Here is an 18,193-nt window from a genome sequence, read left to right on the forward strand (position 1 = left end):
CGGCAGGATGACGTCATCTATGGGCGTCTGAACGCTGTGTCCACGTGGGAATGCACCGCACAGGGGATTGGGGATATAAGGTATGTGATATTTGTCATGTTGTTAACCTGAGGACGAGGTATTAAACTTCGAAACGTTGTTATACTACACCTGCATCTGCATTTATTGTATGACCGGAGTGCCGCCGTTTGCACTGTATTGTTATCCCGCTGCCATACGGGACAAGGAGGGCACCGGACAGCTGCGATCTGAGATTGGGAGTGCTGCCGTAAGATTGACTTATTGGTGGACAAGCTGACTTGCAGGTATCAGCATGTCCATGGCTTAAGCACCCAGAGCATTTATTCATCTTCTAATTCCATTGTGCCTCATTTCTTGTCAGTCTGCTATGGCTGAATCGAGCTTGGCGATGGGCACAGATGCGGTGGAACACGTCAACCTATCATTACTCACACAAGGAACGACTCTGACCTTTTCTGAAGCGGAGGCTGATGTTATTTTACGGGACAGAGGGCTCAAAGATGAGACTGACACACAATCGACTGAGATCCTGTATAGGGACTGGCTCAAACTCAAACAAAAGGAAATAGATTACTTGTACCACGGTATCACTTTGAGTGATTATTACAAGGACAAACGCATACCACAAGGATTCAGAATTCGTAATGCCCCGACCATCGGGCGTTTTAACACTACCTTTTGTAAACGTTGGATTGCAATTTTAAACAAATGCAGTTTCGATCTCCTTTTATTGGTGATCGAGGAATCCACACGTGAATTGGCAATTGCCAAAGAGAAAATTGCTGCGTTTGAGCTAAAGTACAAAGAGGTGATTGCTAACGACTCACGGTGTAATTGGATGGAGAAGCTTGAAAATCAAATCTCTTCATATCGCAAAGATCTCATCCAATTTAAACGTCAGAAATTGGCCAAAGTGAATGCGGACTACGAGCAGAATCGTGTCTATCTGTGGGCATGTGGAACTCGCAATGACCGACAACGATTTATTAGACCACGCACTTACAAACAACTTTGGCAATCTGATTCGTCTGCAGACAAAAACACCAATAGTGATTCGGATGCACCCTCGGACACTACCAACGCTGCTACCAGGTCCCCTTTAGGAGTGCGGAGCAAGGACGATGGCGCCGACAGAGGCGGTGGACGCGCCGAGGCGGCCAGTGGAAGAGGACGGGGTCGGGGCAGAGTGGGTCGGCCCCCATTATATCGGAAGAAATAGTGTTCAACTTATCCTCTCATAGTCTTACTCCTACTGAATTACAGGTATTGCAAAAAGGACTTTCATTTGTCCCTACAGTGAAATTCAATTCCTTTCAGTGGGAAATAGAAAGATATAAGCTGAATCGTCAGCTTAAGTTACATGAACACTTTAAAGGTGCTAAGAGTTCAACACCAATGGTTACAGATGAACTGATACCTCCCAAGCTAGCCAAGCTTCAGAACCGCAGCAAATTTGATCCCGTGTCAAATAATGCCACAATCAAGACTTACGGACGCTTATTAAACCATACAGTGACTGTTGGTAATGTATCAGGCACAGATTCTAAGTGTTTTAATAACTTGAACAAGATTGAATATGATGCTCTCAGAGATTTATCTTTGTACACTGACATCACGATACGCCCTGCTGACAAAGGTGGGGGTATCGTGATTCAGAATTTACGTGATTATAAGGATGAGTTGTATCGTCAGTTAGGTGATGGCAGGCACTTAAGGGTGATCCTACGGCCCATTTTGCTCAGTTGTTGTGTGATAAACTACAAGCGGCTGTTGAGACTGGGATAATTTCTAATACATTGATGAAAGCGCTCATTGTGGAACATCCAGTGGTCCCAGTCTTATACTCGCTTCCAAAAATACACAAGTCCCTGGTGAACCCACCAGGGCGCCCCATCATTGCGGCTCGCAATGGTCTATTCCAGAAAGTAGCCACATACTTGGATTCATTATTGCAGCCGTGTATTGTCAATAAAAGCAGATACTTGCTGGATACAACTTCATTCATTAACCAGTTACAAAAGTTGGGGAATATTCCCAAGAACAGCATCCTATGTAGCATAGATATTGCTAGCTTATACACAGTCATTCCCAACGAGGCGGGGTTGCTTGCAGTACGTAAGTTAATTGAGGGCAACCCTCTATATACCGGCCCTGAGGTGGATTTTGTGATTGATCTGTTAGCCATGACTCTGACTCACAATTATTTTATTTTTGATGGCAGATTTTATCTGCAAATTTCTGGGTGTGCGATGGGGTCCCCTGTGGCCCCTTCGTACGCAAACACGTACATGTTTGTTGCAGAACAGGAGATTTTCTTTGAAAATAGTGCTATCTCTGATGCCATCATCTTATATCTTAGATATATTGATGACGTGTTTGTCATCTGGTCAGGGACGGAGGAGTCATTGATTAATTTCATTGAGAGACATAATCAGTCAGATCATTCAATTAAATTCACTTACAACATGAGTAGGGTCAATATCAATTTTTTGGATGTTGCTGTACAGTGTAGCAATGGCACTCTCTCCACTGATCTTTATCATAAAATTACTGATCGTAATACTTTATTACATTTTTCTAGTTTTCATCCCGTTCCATCCAAATTTGGTCTTCCCTATTCACAGTTCCTACGAGCAGTTAGGATTTGCAGTGAGAGAGATAAAGCTGTGATTCAGATTGATGATATGATCAGCAAGTTTAGGCAGAGGGGTTATCCCCTTGGTAAATTGCTGCAGGCTAAGGAGAAAGCCCTCAGCATGGATCGGCAATTGCTATTATCTCAAAGTGATTAAACCCACCAAAACCAAATTACCTTGGATTAATCACTATAATACTAGAAGCAGTGAGATTTCCAAGGTTGCTAAATCCCTCTGGCCTATGATTCAATCTGATAAAGATTTAAACATGTCTGATATCAATATCATGCCTGCATACACCAGAGGAAGAAATCTCAGGGATTGGCTGGTTAAGACAGATATTTCGGATCTAGCCACTAAACAAAGTGAACAAAATGCGTTTTTAACCCTCCGGAAAGGCTGTTTTAGATGTCTTAATTGCACGACCTGTAGATCCCTTCTCACGGGGAATACATTTCATCACCCCTTTAGTGGTAAAAAGTATACTATCAATTTCAGACTGTCTTGCACGACAAAATTTATCATCTATCTAATTAGTTGCCCATGTGGCTTACATTATGTCGGCAAGACTGATTGTACTTTAAGGGAACGCATGGCCAATCATAAACTTGCCATCAGGAAAGCCATCATGAATGGCACTAGTGACCAACCTGTGGCACGGCATTTTGCCGTGGCACGACACAGTATTGCTTGTCTCAAATACATGATTATTGACCATGTGCCAGCCAAAGTAAGAGGGGGTAACAGGTCGTTATTACTTTTGCAAAAAGAATCCAAATGGATTCATGAATTACAAACATTGGCCCCAAGAGGCCTTAATGAAACACTTGGGCTGCATTGCTTTTTGTAAGGAGATCATTGTGTACCTCTCTCGTGTGCCGTTGTGATGTGCAGTTCAAATGTATGGTTTCATAATTATTATACTGAATATACTTATATGATCTTGTATGTGTAGGTCTGCTTGTTCTACATTTGCATCTGTGCCCTGTTGTTTTTATTTTCACATTTGGTTAGGTGTGGAGTTTTTATGTGTCTTTCATTATGTTTAATTTGATTAATTGGTGTTACCTGCGGTGGGATGTACGGCAGGATGACGTCATCTATGGGCGTCTGAACGCTGTGTCCACGTGGGAATGCACCGCACAGGGGATTGGGGATATAAGGTATGTGATATTTGTCATGTTGTTAACCTGAGGACGAGGTATTAAACTTCGAAACGTTGTTATACTACACCTGCATCTGCATTTATTGTATGACCGGAGTGCCGCCGTTTGCACTGTATTGTTATCCCGCTGCCATACGGGACAAGGAGGGCACCGGACAGCTGCGATCTGAGATTGGGAGTGCTGCCGTAAGATTGATATATATATATATATATAAGAATTTACTTACCGATAATTCTATTTCTCATAGCCCGTAGTGGATGCTGGGGACTCCGTAAGGACCATGGGGAATAGCGGCTCCGCAGGAGACTGGGCACATCTAAAGAAAGCTTTAGGACTAACTGGTGTGCACTGGCTCCTCTCCCTATGACCCTCCTCCAAGCCTCAGTTAGGATACTGTGCCCGGACGAGCGTACACAATAAGGAAGGATTTTGAATCCCGGGTAAGACTCATACCAGCCACACCAATCACACCATATAACTTGTGATCTGAACCCAGTTAACAGTATGATAACAGAGGAGCCTCTGAAAAGATGGCTCCCAACAATAATAACCCGATTTTTGTAACAATAACTATGTACAAGTATTGCAGACAATCCGCACTTGGGATGGGCGCCCAGCATCCACTACGGACTATGAGAAATAGAATTATCGGTAAGTAAATTCTTATTTTCTCTAACGTCCTAAGTGGATGCTGGGGACTCCGTAAGGACCATGGGGATTATACCAAAGCTCCCAAACGGGCGGGAGAGTGCGGATGACTCTGCAGCACCGAATGAGAGAACTCCAGGTCCTCCTCAGCCAGGGTATCAAATTTGTAGAATTTAGCAAACGTGTTTGCCCCTGACCAAGTAGCTGCTCGGCAAAGTTGTAAAGCCGAGACCCCTCGGGCAGCCGCCCAAGATGAGCCCACTTTCCTTGTGGAACGGGCTTTTACAGATTTTAGCTGTGGCAGGCCTGCCACAGAATGTGCAAGCTGAATTGTACTACAAATCCAACGAGCAATAGTCTGCTTAGAAGCAGGAGCACCCAGCTTGTTGGGTGCATACAGGATAAACAGAGAGTCAGATTTCCTGCCTCCAGCCGTCCTGGAAATATTTTCAGGGCCCTGACAACATCCAGCAACTTGGATTCCTCCAAGTCCCTAGTAGCCGCAGGCACCACAATAGGTTGGTTCAGGTGAAAACGCTGGAACCACCTTAGGGAGAAACTGAGGACGAGTCCACAATTCCGCCCTGTCCGAATGGAAAATCAGATAAGGGCTTTTACTGACACGCGCCTGGCCCAGGCCAGGGCCAACAGCATGACCACTTTCCATGTGAGATATTTTAACTCCACAGATTTAAGTGGTTCAAACCAATGTGACTTTTGGAACCCAAACTACATTGAGATCCCAAAGTGCCACTGGAGGCACAAAAGGAGGCTGTATATGCAGTACCCCTTTTACAAGCGTCTAAACTTCAGGGACTGAAGCTAGTTCTTTTTTGGAAGAAAATTGACAGGGCCGAAATCTGAACCTTAATGGACCCCAATTTCAGGCCCATAGACACTCCTGTTTGCAGGAAATGTAGGAACCGACCCAGTTGAATTTCCTCCGTCGGGCCTTACTGGCCTCGCACTACGCAACTTATTTTCGCCAATTGCGGTGATAATGTTTTTGCGGTTACATCCTTCCTGGCTTTAGATCAGGATATGGATGACTTCATCCGGAATGCCTTTTTTCCTTCAGGATCCGGTGTTCAACCGGCATGCCGTCAAACGCAGCCGCGGTAAGTCTTGGAACAGACAGGGTCCTTGCTGGAGCAGGTCCCTTCTTAGAGGTAGAGGCCACGGATCCTCCGTGAGCATCTCTTGAAGTTCCGGTTACCAACTCCTTCTTGGCCAATCCGGAGCCACGAATATAGTGCTTTCTCCTCTCCATCTTATCAATCTCAGTACCTTGGGTATGAGAGGCAGAGGAGGGAACACATACACTGACTGGTACACCCACGGTGTTACCAGAGCGTCTACAACTATTGCCTGAGGGTCTCTTGACCTGGCGCAATACCTGTCAAGTTTTTTAATCATGTGGACAACTTCTGGGTGAAGTCCCCACTCTCCCGGGTGGAGGTCGTGCTGAGGAAGTCTGCTTCCCAGTTGTCCACTCCCGGAATGAATACTGTTGACAGTGCTATCACATGATTTTCCGCCCAGCGAAGAATCCCTGCAGCTTCTGCCATTGCCCTCCTGCTTCTTGTGCCACCCTGTCTGTTTACGTGGGTGACTGCCATGATGTTGTCCGACTGGATCAACACCGGCTGACCTTGAAGCAGAGGTCTTGCTAAGCTTAGAGCATTGTAAATAGCCCTTAGCTTCAGGATATTTATGTGAAGTGATGTATCCAGGCTTGACCCTAAGCCCTGGATATTCCTTCCCTGTGTGACTGCTCCCCAGCCTCGCAGGCTGGCATCCGTGGTCACCAGGACCCAGTCCTGAATGCCGAATCTGCGGCCCTCTAGAAGATGAGCACTCTGCAACCACCACAGGATGGATACCCTTGTCCTTGGTGACAGGGTTATCCGCTGATGCATCTGAAAATGCGACCCAGACCATTTGTCCAGTAGGTTCCACTGGAAAGTTCTTGCGTGGAATCTAACGAATGGGATTGCTTCGTAGGAAGCCACCATTTTTACCCAGAACCCTTGTGCATTGATGCACTGAGACTTGGTTCGGTTTTAGGAGGTTCCTGACTAGCTCGGATAACTCCCTGGCTTTCTCTTCCGGAGAAACACCTTTTTTCTGGACTGTGTCCAGGAACATCCCTAGGAAACAGAAGACAAGTCGTCGGAACCAGCTGCGATTTTGGAATATTGAGAATCCAATCGTGCTGCCGCAACACTACCTGAGATAGTGCTACACCGACTTCCAACTGTTCCCTGGATCTTACCCTTATCAGGGAATCGTCCAAGTAAGGGATAACTAAAATTCCCTTCCTTCGAAGGGATATCATTTCGGCCATTACCTTGGTAAAGACCCGGGGTGCCGTGGACCATCCCTACGGCAGCGTCTGAACTGATAGTGACAGTTCTGTACCATAACCTGAGGTACCCTTGGTGAGAAGGGTAAATTTTGACATGAAGGTAAGCATCCTTGATGTCCCGAGACATCATGTAGTCCCCTTCTTCTAGGTTCGCAATCACTGCTCTGAGTGACTCAATCTTGAATTTGAACCTCTGTATGTAAGTGTTCAAAGATTTTAGATTTTAGATTCAGATTTAGAATCGGTCTCACCGAGCCGTCTGGCTTCGGTACCACAATAGTGTGGAATAATACCCCGTTCCCTGTTGCAGGAGGGGTACCTTGATTATCACCTGCTGGGAATACAGCTTGTGAATGGCTTCCAAAACTGCCTCCCTGTCAGAGGGAGACGTCGGTAAAGCCGACTTTTGGAAACGGCGAGGGGGAGACGTCTCGAATTCCAATATGTACCCTTGAGATATTACCTGAAGGATCCAGGGGTCTACTTGCGAGTGAGCCCACTGCGCACTGAAATTCATTGAGAACGGGCCCCCACCGTGCCTGAGCTTGTAAGGCCCTAGCGTCATACCGAGGGCTTGGCAGAGGCGGGAAAGGGTTTCTGTTCCTGGGAACTGGCTAATCTCTTCAGCCTTTTTCCTCTCCCTCTGTCACGAGCAGAAAAGAGGAACCTTTTGTCCGCTTGCCAACAAAGGACTGCGCCTGATAATACGGCGTCTTATTTTGAGAGGCGACCTGGGGTACAAACGTGGATTTCCCAGTTGTTGCCGTGGCCACCAGGTCTAAAAGACCGACCCCAAATGTCCCTTTTCAAAGGCAATACTTCCAAATGCCGTTTGGAATCCGCATCACCTGACCATTTTACTGGTAGAATTGGACAACGCACTTATACTTGATGCCAGTCGGCAAATATTCCGCTGTGCATCATGCATATATAGAAATGCATCTTTTAAATGCTCTATAGGCAATAATATACTATCCTTATCTAGGATATCAATATTTCCAGTCAGGGAATCCGACCATGCCAACCCAGCACTGCACCTCCAGGCTGAGGCGATTGCTGGTCGCAGTATAACACCAGTATGTGTGTGAATACATTTTTGGATACCCTCCTGCTTTCTATCAGCAGGATCCTTAAGGGCGGCCATCTCATGAGAGGGTAGAGCCCTTGTTCTTACAAGCGTGTGAGCGCCTTATCCCCCCTAGGGGGTGTTTCCCAACGCACCCTAACCTCTGGCGGGAAAGGGTATACACCAATACTTTTTAAGAAATTATCAATTGTTATCGGGGGGAAACCCACGCATCATCACACACCTTATTTTATTTCTCAGATTCAGGAAAACTACAGGTAGTTTTTCCCTCACCGAACATAATACCCCTTTTTGGTGGTACTCGTATTATCAGAAATGTATAAAACATTTTCCATTGTCTCAATCATGTAACGTGTGGCCCTACTGGAAATCACGGTTGTCTCTTCACCGTCGACACAGGAGTCAGTATCCGTGTCGGCGTCTGTATCTGCCATCTGAGGTAACGGGCGCTTTAGAGCCCCTGACGGCCTATGAGACGTCTGGACAGGCACAAGCTGAGTAGCCGGCTGTCTCATGTCAACCACTGTTTTTTTATACAGAGCTGACACTGTCACGTAATTTTCAACAGTACATCCACTCAGGTGTCGACCCCCAGGTGGTGACATCACTGTTACAGACACTGTGCTCCGTCTCCACATCATTTTTCTCCTCATACATGTCGACACAAACGTACCGACACACAGCACACACACAGGGAATGCTCTGATAGAGGACAGGACCCCACTAGCCCTTTGGGGAGACAGAGGGAGAGTATGCCAGCACACACCAGAGCGCTATATATATATATATTTTATATATATATATATATATATATATATATATATATATATATATATATATATATATATATATATATATATATATATATATACAGGGATAACCTTATATAAGTGTTTTTCCCCCTATAGCTGCTGTATGTTTTAATACTGCGCCTAATTAGTGCCCCCCTCTCTTTTTTTTAACCCTTTCTGTAGTGTAGTGACTGCAGGGAAGAGCCAGGGAGCTTCCCTCCAACTAAGCTGTGAGGGAAAATGGCGCCAGTGTGCCGAGGAGATAGGCTCCGCCCCCTTTTCGGCGGCCTTATCTCCCGTTTTTCTGTATATTCTGGCAGGGGTTAAATGCATCCATATAGCCCAGGAGCTATATGTGATGTATTTTTTGCCATGTAAGGTATTTTTATCATGTTTTATTGCGTCTCAGGGCGCCCCCCCCAGCGCCCTGCACCCTCAGTGACCGGAGTATGAAGTGTGCTGAGAGCAATGGCGCACAGCTGCAGTGCTGTGCGCTACCTTATTGAAGACAGGAACGTCTTCTGCCGCCGATTTTTTCGGACCTCTTCGCTCTTCTGGCTCTGTAAGGGGGCCGGCGGCGCGGCTCCGGGACCCATCCAGGCTGAGCCTGTGATCGTCCCTCTGGAGCTAATGTCCAGTAGCCAAGAAGCCCAATCCACTCTGCACGCAGGTGAGTTCGCTTCTTCTCCCCTTACTCCCTCGATGCAGTGAGCCTGTTGCCAGCAGGTCTCACTGAAAATAACAAACCTAAACTAAAACTTTCACTAAGAAGCTCAGGAGAGCCCCTAGTGTGCACCCTTCTCGTCGAGCACAGAAATCTGACTAAGGCTTGGAGGAGGGTCATAGGGGGAGGAGCCAGTGCACACCAGTTAGTCCTAAAGCTTTCTTTAGATGTGCCCAGTCTCCTGCGGAGCCGCTATTCCCCATGGTCCTTACGGAGTCCCCAGCATCCACTTAGGACGTTAGAGAAATATATATTAAATAAATAAATATATATATATATATATATATATATAATAAGAATTTACTTACCGATAATTCTATTTCTCATAGTCCGTAGTGGATGCTGGGACTTCCGTAAGGACCATGGGGAATAGCGGCTCCGCAGGAGACTGGGCACAAAAGTAAAAGCTTTAGACTAGCTGGTGTGCACTGGCTCCTCCCCCTATGACCCTCCTCCAAGCCTCAGTTAGGATACTGTGCCCGGACGAGCGTACATAATAAGGAAGGATTTTGAATCCCGGGTAAGACTCATACCAGCCACACCAATCACACTGTACAACCTGTGATCTGAACCCAGTTAACAGTATGATAAACGTAGGAGCCTCTGAAAAGATGGCTCACAACAATAAACAACCCGATTTTTTTGTAACAATAACTATATACAAGTATTGCAGACAATCCGCACTTGGGATGGGCGCCCAGCATCCACTACGGACTGTGAGAAATAGAATTATCGGTAAGTAAATTCTTATTTTCTCTGACGTCCTAGTGGATGCTGAGACTTCCGTAAGGACCATGGGGATTATACCAAAGCTCCCAATTGGGCGGGAGAGTGCGGATGACTCTGCAGCACCGAATGAGAGAACTCCAGGTCCTCCTCAGCCAGGGTATTGAATTTGTAAAATTTTGCAAACGTGTTTGCCCCTGACCAAGTAGCTGCTCGGCAAAGTTGTAAAGCCGAGACCCCTCGGGCAGCCGCCCAAGATGAGCCCACTTTCCTTGTGGAATGGGCTTTAACAGATTTTGGCTGTGGCAGTCCTGCCACAGAATGTGCAAGCTGAATTGTACTACAAATCCAACGAGCAATCGTCTGCTTAGAAGCAGGAGCACCCAGCTTGTTGGGTGCATACAGGATAAACAGCGAGTCAGATTTTCTGACTCCAGCCGTCCTGGAAACATATATTTTCAGGGCCCTGACTACGTCCAACAACTTGGAGTCCTCCAAGTCCCTAGTAGCCGCAGGCACCACAATAGGTTGGTTCATGTGAAACGCTGAAACCACCTTAGGGAGAAATTGAGGACGAGTCCTCAATTCTGCCCTGTCTGAATGAAAAATTAGGTAAGGGCTTTTATATGACAAAGCCGCCAATTCTGAGACACGCCTGGCTGACGCCAGAGCTAACAGCATGACCACCTTCCATGTGAGATATTTTAATTCCACAGTGGTGAGTGGTTCAAACCAATGTGATTTTAGGAACCCTAAAACTACATTGAGATCCCAAGGTGCCACTGGTGGCACAAAAGGAGGCTGTATATGCAGTACCCCCTTGACAAACGTCTGAACTTCAGGCACTGAAACCAGTTCATTCTGGAAGAAGATCGACAGGGCCGAAATTTGAACCTTAATGGATCCTAATTTTAGGCCCATAGACAGTCCTGCTTGCAGGAAATGCAGGAAACGACCCAGTTGAAATTCCTCTGTGGGGACCTTCTTGGCCTCACACCACGCAACATATTTTCGCCAAATGCGGTGATACTGTTTCGCGGTTACATCCTTCCTGGCTTTGATCAGGGTAGGGATGACTTCATCTGGAATGCCTTTTTCCATCAGGATCTGGCGTTCAACCGCCATGCCGTCAAACGCAGCCGCGGTAAGTCTTGGAACAGACCAGGTCCCTGCTGGAGCAGGTCCTTTCTTAGAGGTAGAGGCCACGGGTCCTCCGTGAGCATCTCTTGCAGTTCCGGGTACCAAGTTCTTCTTGGCCAATCCGGAGCCACGAGTATAGTTCTTACTCCTCTCCTTCTTATGATTCTCAGTACTTTGGGTATGAGAGGCAGAGGAGGGAACACATACACCGACTGGTACACCCACGGTGTTACCAGAGCGTCCACCGCTATTGCCTGAGGGTCCCTTGACCTGGCGCAATATCTGTCCAGTTTTTTGTTGAGACGGGACGCCATCATGTCCACCTTTGGTTTTTCCCAACGGTTTACAATCACTTGAAAGACTTCTGGGTGAAGTCCCCACTCCCCCGGGTGGAGGTCGTGTCTGCTGAGGAAGTCTGCTTCCCAGTTGTCCACTCCCGGAATGAACACTGCTGACAGTGCCACCACATGATTTTCCGCCCAGCGAAGAATCCTTGCAGCTTCTGCCATTGCCCTCCTGCTTCTTGTGCCACCCTGTCTGTTGACGTGGGCGACTGCCGTGATGTTGTCCGATTGGATCAATACCGACTGACCCTGAAGCAGAGGCCTTGCTTGACTTAGGGCATTGTAAATGGCCCTTAGTTCCAAGATATTTATGTGAAGAGACGTTTCCATGCTTGACCACAAGCCCTGGAAATTTCTTCCCTGTGTGACTGCTCCCCAGCCTCTCAGGCTGGCATCGGTGGTCACCAGCATCCAATCCTGAATGCCGAATCTGCGGCCCTCTAGAAGATGAGCACTCTGTAACCACCACAGGAGAGACACCCTTGTCCTTGGAGATAGGGTTATCCGCTGATGCATCTGAAGATGCGATCCGGACCATTTGTCCAGCAGATCCCACTGAAAAGTTCTTGCATGGAATCTTCCGAATGGAATCGCTTCGTAAGAAACCACCATTTTTCCCAGGACTCTCGTGCATTGATGCACAGACACTTGGCCTGGTTTTAGGAGTTTCCTGACTAGCTCGGATAACTCCCTGACCTTCTCCTCCGGGAGAAACACCTTTTTCTGGACTGTGTCCAGAATCATCCCCAGGAACAGTAGACGTGTTGTTGGAATCAGCTGTGATTTTGGGATATTTAGGATCCACCCGTGCTGACGTAGCACTACCTGAGATAGTGCTACTCCGACCTCTAACTGTTCCCTGGACCTTGCCCTTATCAGGAGATCGTCCAAGTAAGGGATAATTAAGACGCCTTTTCTTCGAAGAAGAATCATCATTTCGGCCATTACCTTGGTAAAGACCCGTGGTGCCGTGGACAATCCAAACGGCAGCGTCTGAAACTGATAATGACAGTTTTGTACCACAAACCTGAGGTACCCTTGGTGAGAAGGGTAGATTGGGACATGGAGATAAGCATCTTTGATGTCTAGAGATACCATATAGTCCCCTTCTTCCAGGTTCGCTATCACTGCTCTGAGTGACTCCATCTTGAATTTGAACCTTTTTATGTAAGTGTTCAAGGATTTTAGATTTACAATTGGTCTCACCGAGCAGTCCGGCTTCGGTACCACAAACAGCGTGGAATAATACCCCTTTCCCTGTTGTAGGAGGGGTACCTTGATTATCACCTGCTGGGAATACAGCTTGTGTATAGCGTCCACTACCGCCTCCCTGTCGGAGGGAGACGTTGGTAGAGCAGACTTCAGGTACCGGCGAGGGGGAGACGTCTCGAATTCCAATTTGTACCCCTGTGATACTACCTGCAGGATCCAGGGGTCCACTTGCGAGTGAGCCCACTGCGCGCTGAAATTCTTGAGACGGCCCCCCACCGTGCCTGAGTCCGCTTGTAGAGCCCCAGCGTCATGCTGAAGACTTGGCAGAAGCGGGGGAGGGCTTCTGTTCCTGGGAAGAGGCTGCCTGGTGCAGTCTTTCCCCTCCCTCTGCCCCGGGGCAGAAATGAGTGGCCTTTTGCCCGCTTGCCCTTATGGGGACGAAAGGACTGAGTTTGAAAAGACGGTGTCTTTTTCTGCTGAGAGGTGACCTGGGGTAAAAAGGTGGATTTTCCAGCCGTTGCCGTGGCCACCAGGTCCGATAGACCGACCCCAAATAACTCCTCCCCTTTATACGGCAATACTTCCATATGTCGTTTGGAATCCGCATCACCTGACCACTGTTGCGTCCATAACGCTCTTCTGGCAGAAATGGACATCGCACTCACTCTAGATGCCAGGGTGCAAATATCCCTCTGTGCATCTCGCATATATAGTAATGCATCCTTTAAATGCTCTATAGTTTATACTGTCCCTATCCAGGGTATCAATATTTTCAGTCAGGGAATCCGACCAAGCCACTCCAGCGCTGCACATCCAGGCTGAGGCGATTGCTGGTCGCAGTATAACACCAGTATGTGTGTATATACCTTTTAGGATATTTTCCAGCCTCCTATCAGCTGGTTCCTTGAGGGCGGCCGTATCGGGAGACGGTAACGCCACTTGTTTTGATAAGCGTGTGAGCGCCTTATCTACCCTAGGAGGTGTTTCCCAACGTGCCCTAACCTCTGGCGGGAAAGGGTATAGTGCCAATAATTTATTAGAAATCAGCAGTTTTTTATCGGGGGAAAGCCACGCTTTATCACACACCTCATTTAATTCATCTGATTCAGGAAAAACTACTGGTAGTTTTTTCACACCCCACATAATACCCTTTTTTGTGGTACTTGTAGTGTCAGAAATATTCAATGCCTCCTTCATTGCCGTGATCATGTAACGTGTGGCCCTACTGGACATTACGTTTGTCTCCTCACCGTCGACACTGGATTCAGTATCCGTGTCTGGGTCTGTGTCGACCATCTGAGGTAACGGGCGTTTTAGCGCCCCTGACGGTGTCTGAGACGCCTGAACAGGCACTAATTGATTTGCCGGCTGTCTCATGTCGTCAGTTTTTTGCAAAGTGCTGACATTGTCACGTAATTCTTTAAATACGACCATCCAGTCAGGTGTCGACTCCCTAGGGGGTGACATCACTAACACAGGCAATTGCTCTGCTTCCACATCATTTTCCTCCTCATACATGTCGACACAATCGTACCGACACCCAGCACACACACAGGGAATGCTCTGAAAGACCCCACGAGCCCTTTGGTGAGACAGAGGGAGAGTTTGCCAGCACACACCAGAGCGCTATATATATACAGGGATAACCTTATGTAAGTGTTTCTCCCTTTATAGCTGCTGTTTTATATTAGCTGCCAATAGTGCCCCCCCTCTCTTGTTTTACCCTGATTCTTGTAGCAGGACTGCAGGGGAGAGTCAGGGAGCCGTCCTTCCAGCGGAGCTGTGAAAGAAAATGGCGCTTGTGTGCTGAGGAGAAAGGCTCCGCCCCCTTCACGGCAGCCTTTTCTCCCGCTTTTTTTAGGAAAACTGGCAGGGGTTAAATGCATCCATATAGCCCAGGAGCTATATGTGATGCATTTCTTTAGCCATATAAGGTTTTTATAGTGTTTTATTGCATCTCAGGGCGCTCCCCCCCAGCGCCCTGCACCCTCAGTGACCGGAGTGTGAAGTGTGCTGAGAGCAATGGCGCACAGCTGCAGTGCTGTGCGCTACCTTATCTGAAGACAGGAACGTCTTCTGCCGCCGATTTCTCCGGACCTCTTCGCTCTTCTGGCTCTGTAAGGGGGCCGGCGGCGCGGCTCCGGGACCCATCCAGGCTGAACCTGTGATCGTCCCTCTGGAGCTAATGTCCAGTAGCCAAGAAGCCCAATCCACTCTGCATGCAGGTGAGTTCGCTTCTTCTCCCCTTAGTCCCACGATGCAGTGAGCCTGTTGCCAGCAGGTCTCACTGAAAATAAAAAACCTATTTAAACTTTTACTCTAAGCAGCTCAGGAGAGCTACCTAGCATGCACCCTTCTCGGCCGGGCACAAAAATCTAACTGAGGCTTGGAGGATGGTCATAGGGGGAGGAGCCAGTGCACACCAGCTAGTCTAAAGCTTTTACTTTTGTGCCCAGTCTCCTGCGGAGCCGCTATTCCCCATGGTCCTTACGGAAGTCCCAGCATCCACTAGGACGTCAGAGAAAAAAAAAAATAAAAAAAAAAAAAAAAAAATATATATATATATATATATATATATATATATATATATATATATATATATATATATATATATATATATATATATATATATATATATATATATATATATATATTTATTTATTAGCCAGTCCCTAGAGCAGAGGTTCTCAAACTCGGTCCTCGGGGGCCCACACAGTGTATGTTTTGCAGGTCTCCTCACAGAATCGCAAGTGAAATAATTAGCACCACCTGTGGACCTTTTAAAATGCGTCAGTGAGTAATTAATACACCTGTGCACCTGCTGGGTTACCTGCAAAACATGCACTGTGTGGGCTCCCGAGGACAGAGTTTGAGAACCTCTGCCCTAGAGGTTTATTCATACTTGCCTACCTGACCCTCTCCATGAGGGAGAAAATACTCTGTTCCTGGACTTTCCTGGTAATGTATGATTGCCATCACCTGTGGTGAAACACCTTTCTTATCAATTAACTAGCTCACCACAGGTGATGGCAATCATACATTACCAGGAAAGCCCAGGAACAGAGCATTTTCTCCCTCATGGAGAGGGTCAGGTAGGCAAGTAAGGGTTTATTATTGCTGCCCAGGGCGCCCCCCCTGCGCCCTGCACCCTTCAGTGCCCGCTGTGTGTGTTGTGTGTGGGAGCAATGGCACGCAGCGTTACCTCAGAGAAGATCTGAAGTCTTCTGCCGCCTTTGAAGTCTTTTCTTCTTATACTCACCCGGCTTCTATCTTCCGGCTCTGTGAGGAGGACGGCGGCGCGGCTCCGGGACGAACGGCGAGGGTGAGACCTGCGTTCCGACCCTCTGGAGCTAATGGTGTCCAGTAGCCTAAGAAGCAGAGCCTATCATTTAAGTAGGTCTGCTTCTCTCCCCTCAGTCCCACGATGCAGGGAGCCTGTTGCTAGCAGTGCTCCCTGAAAATAAAAAACCTAACAATTATTTTTCAGAGAAACTCAGGAGAGTTCCCCTGTAGTGCACCCAGTCTCCTCTGGGCACAGGATCTAACTGAGGTCTGGAGAAGGAGCATAGAGGGAGGAGCCAGTGCACACCCATCTAAAGTTCTTTATAGTGCCCATGTCTCCTGCGGAGCCCATCTATACCGCATGGTCCTTACGGAGTCCCCAGCATCCTCTAGGACACAGGTTCTCAAACTCGGTCCTCAGGACCCCACACAGTACATGTTTTGCAGGTCTCCTCACAAAATCACAAGTGAAATAATTAGCTCCACCTGTAGACCTTTTAAAATGTGTCTGTGAGTAATTAATACACCTGTGCACTTGCTGGGTTACCTGCAAAACATGCACTGTGTGGGGTCCTGAGGACCGAGTTTGAGAACCACTGCTCTAGGACATAAGAAATCAGAAATATCACAGCAGTTAGTGAAGACCAGATCCAGTGAGCTCCCATTCATATGGGAGGGTGAGGAGGTCCATTGGGAGAGACCAAGTGAAGAGATGAGGTTAAGGAGTTTAGAGGCAGGGGATTGTGTGGGGATGTCAATAGGGATGTTGAAGTCGCCTAGGATAATGGAGGGAATGTCAGAAGAGAGGAAGCCAGGAAGCAAAGTTGTCAATGAATTTGGAAGCAGTGCCAGGGGGGCGGTAAATGACAGCTACTCCAAGATGTACTGGTTGGAAGAGGCGTATTGCATGGACCTCAAATGTAGAGAATGTAAGGGATGGTTCTGGTGGTATGAGTTGGTAGGAGTAACTAGAAGGTAAAACGACCCCAACACCACCCCCATGGCGACCCCCAGGTCGGGGTGTGTGTGTGTGTGTGTGTGTGTGAGAATGTGAGGCCCCCAGCAGAGAGAGCAGCAGGAGAAGTAGTGTCAGAGGGTGTAATCCAAGTTTCAGTAATGGCTAGTAGGTGTAGGGAGTTGGAAATGAAAAGGTCATGAGTGGGGACCAGTTGGTAACAAACAGATCTGTTATTCCAGAGGGCACAGGATAGGGGGTATGAGTTTGTGGGAGAGATATGAATGATCTTATCAGGGTTGCTGTAGTGATGAGGTGAGATTAACTTTGAGGGCAGGGATGAGAGAGTAGTGATGGTGCGGATGCCAGATGTAGATTTAGTATGAAATGAGTCAAAAGCGTAGATAACGTGGGTGCAGAAATGTATTTGGACTGTAAGAAATTAATGGATTGTGAGGGTTAAGAAGCGATGGTAATTGTTAGATTTTTTTTAAGTGTTTGTAGATGAGAAGATGAACTCACAATTGTCCCAAAGAAGATCTTTGTGATCCTGATTACTAGGGCACCACATGGGCTACACACACACAGACCTATAACTAGGGCATCACATGGGCTACACACAGCTATAACTAGGGCACCACATGGGCTACACACAGCTATAACTAGGGCACCCCATGGGCTACACACACACAGAGCTATAACTAGGGCACCACATGGGCTACACACACACACACACACACACACACACACACATAACTAGGGCACCACATGGGCTACACACAGCTATAACTAGGGCACCACATGGGCTACACACACACAGCTATAACTAGGGCACCACATGGGCTACACACACACAGAGCTATAACTAGGGCACCACATGGGCTACACACACAGAGCTATAACTAGGGTAGCGCATGGGCTATACACAGCTATAACTAGGGTACCACATGGGCTACACACACACAGACCTATAACTAGGGCACCACATGGGCTACACACAAAGCTATAACTAGGGCACCACATGGGCTACACGCACAGAGCTATAACTAGGGCAGCACATGGGCTACACACACACACAGAGCTATAACTAGGG

Source organism: Pseudophryne corroboree, chromosome 2, assembly GCF_028390025.1.
Source record: "Pseudophryne corroboree isolate aPseCor3 chromosome 2, aPseCor3.hap2, whole genome shotgun sequence".
NCBI lineage: Eukaryota > Metazoa > Chordata > Amphibia > Anura > Myobatrachidae > Pseudophryne > Pseudophryne corroboree.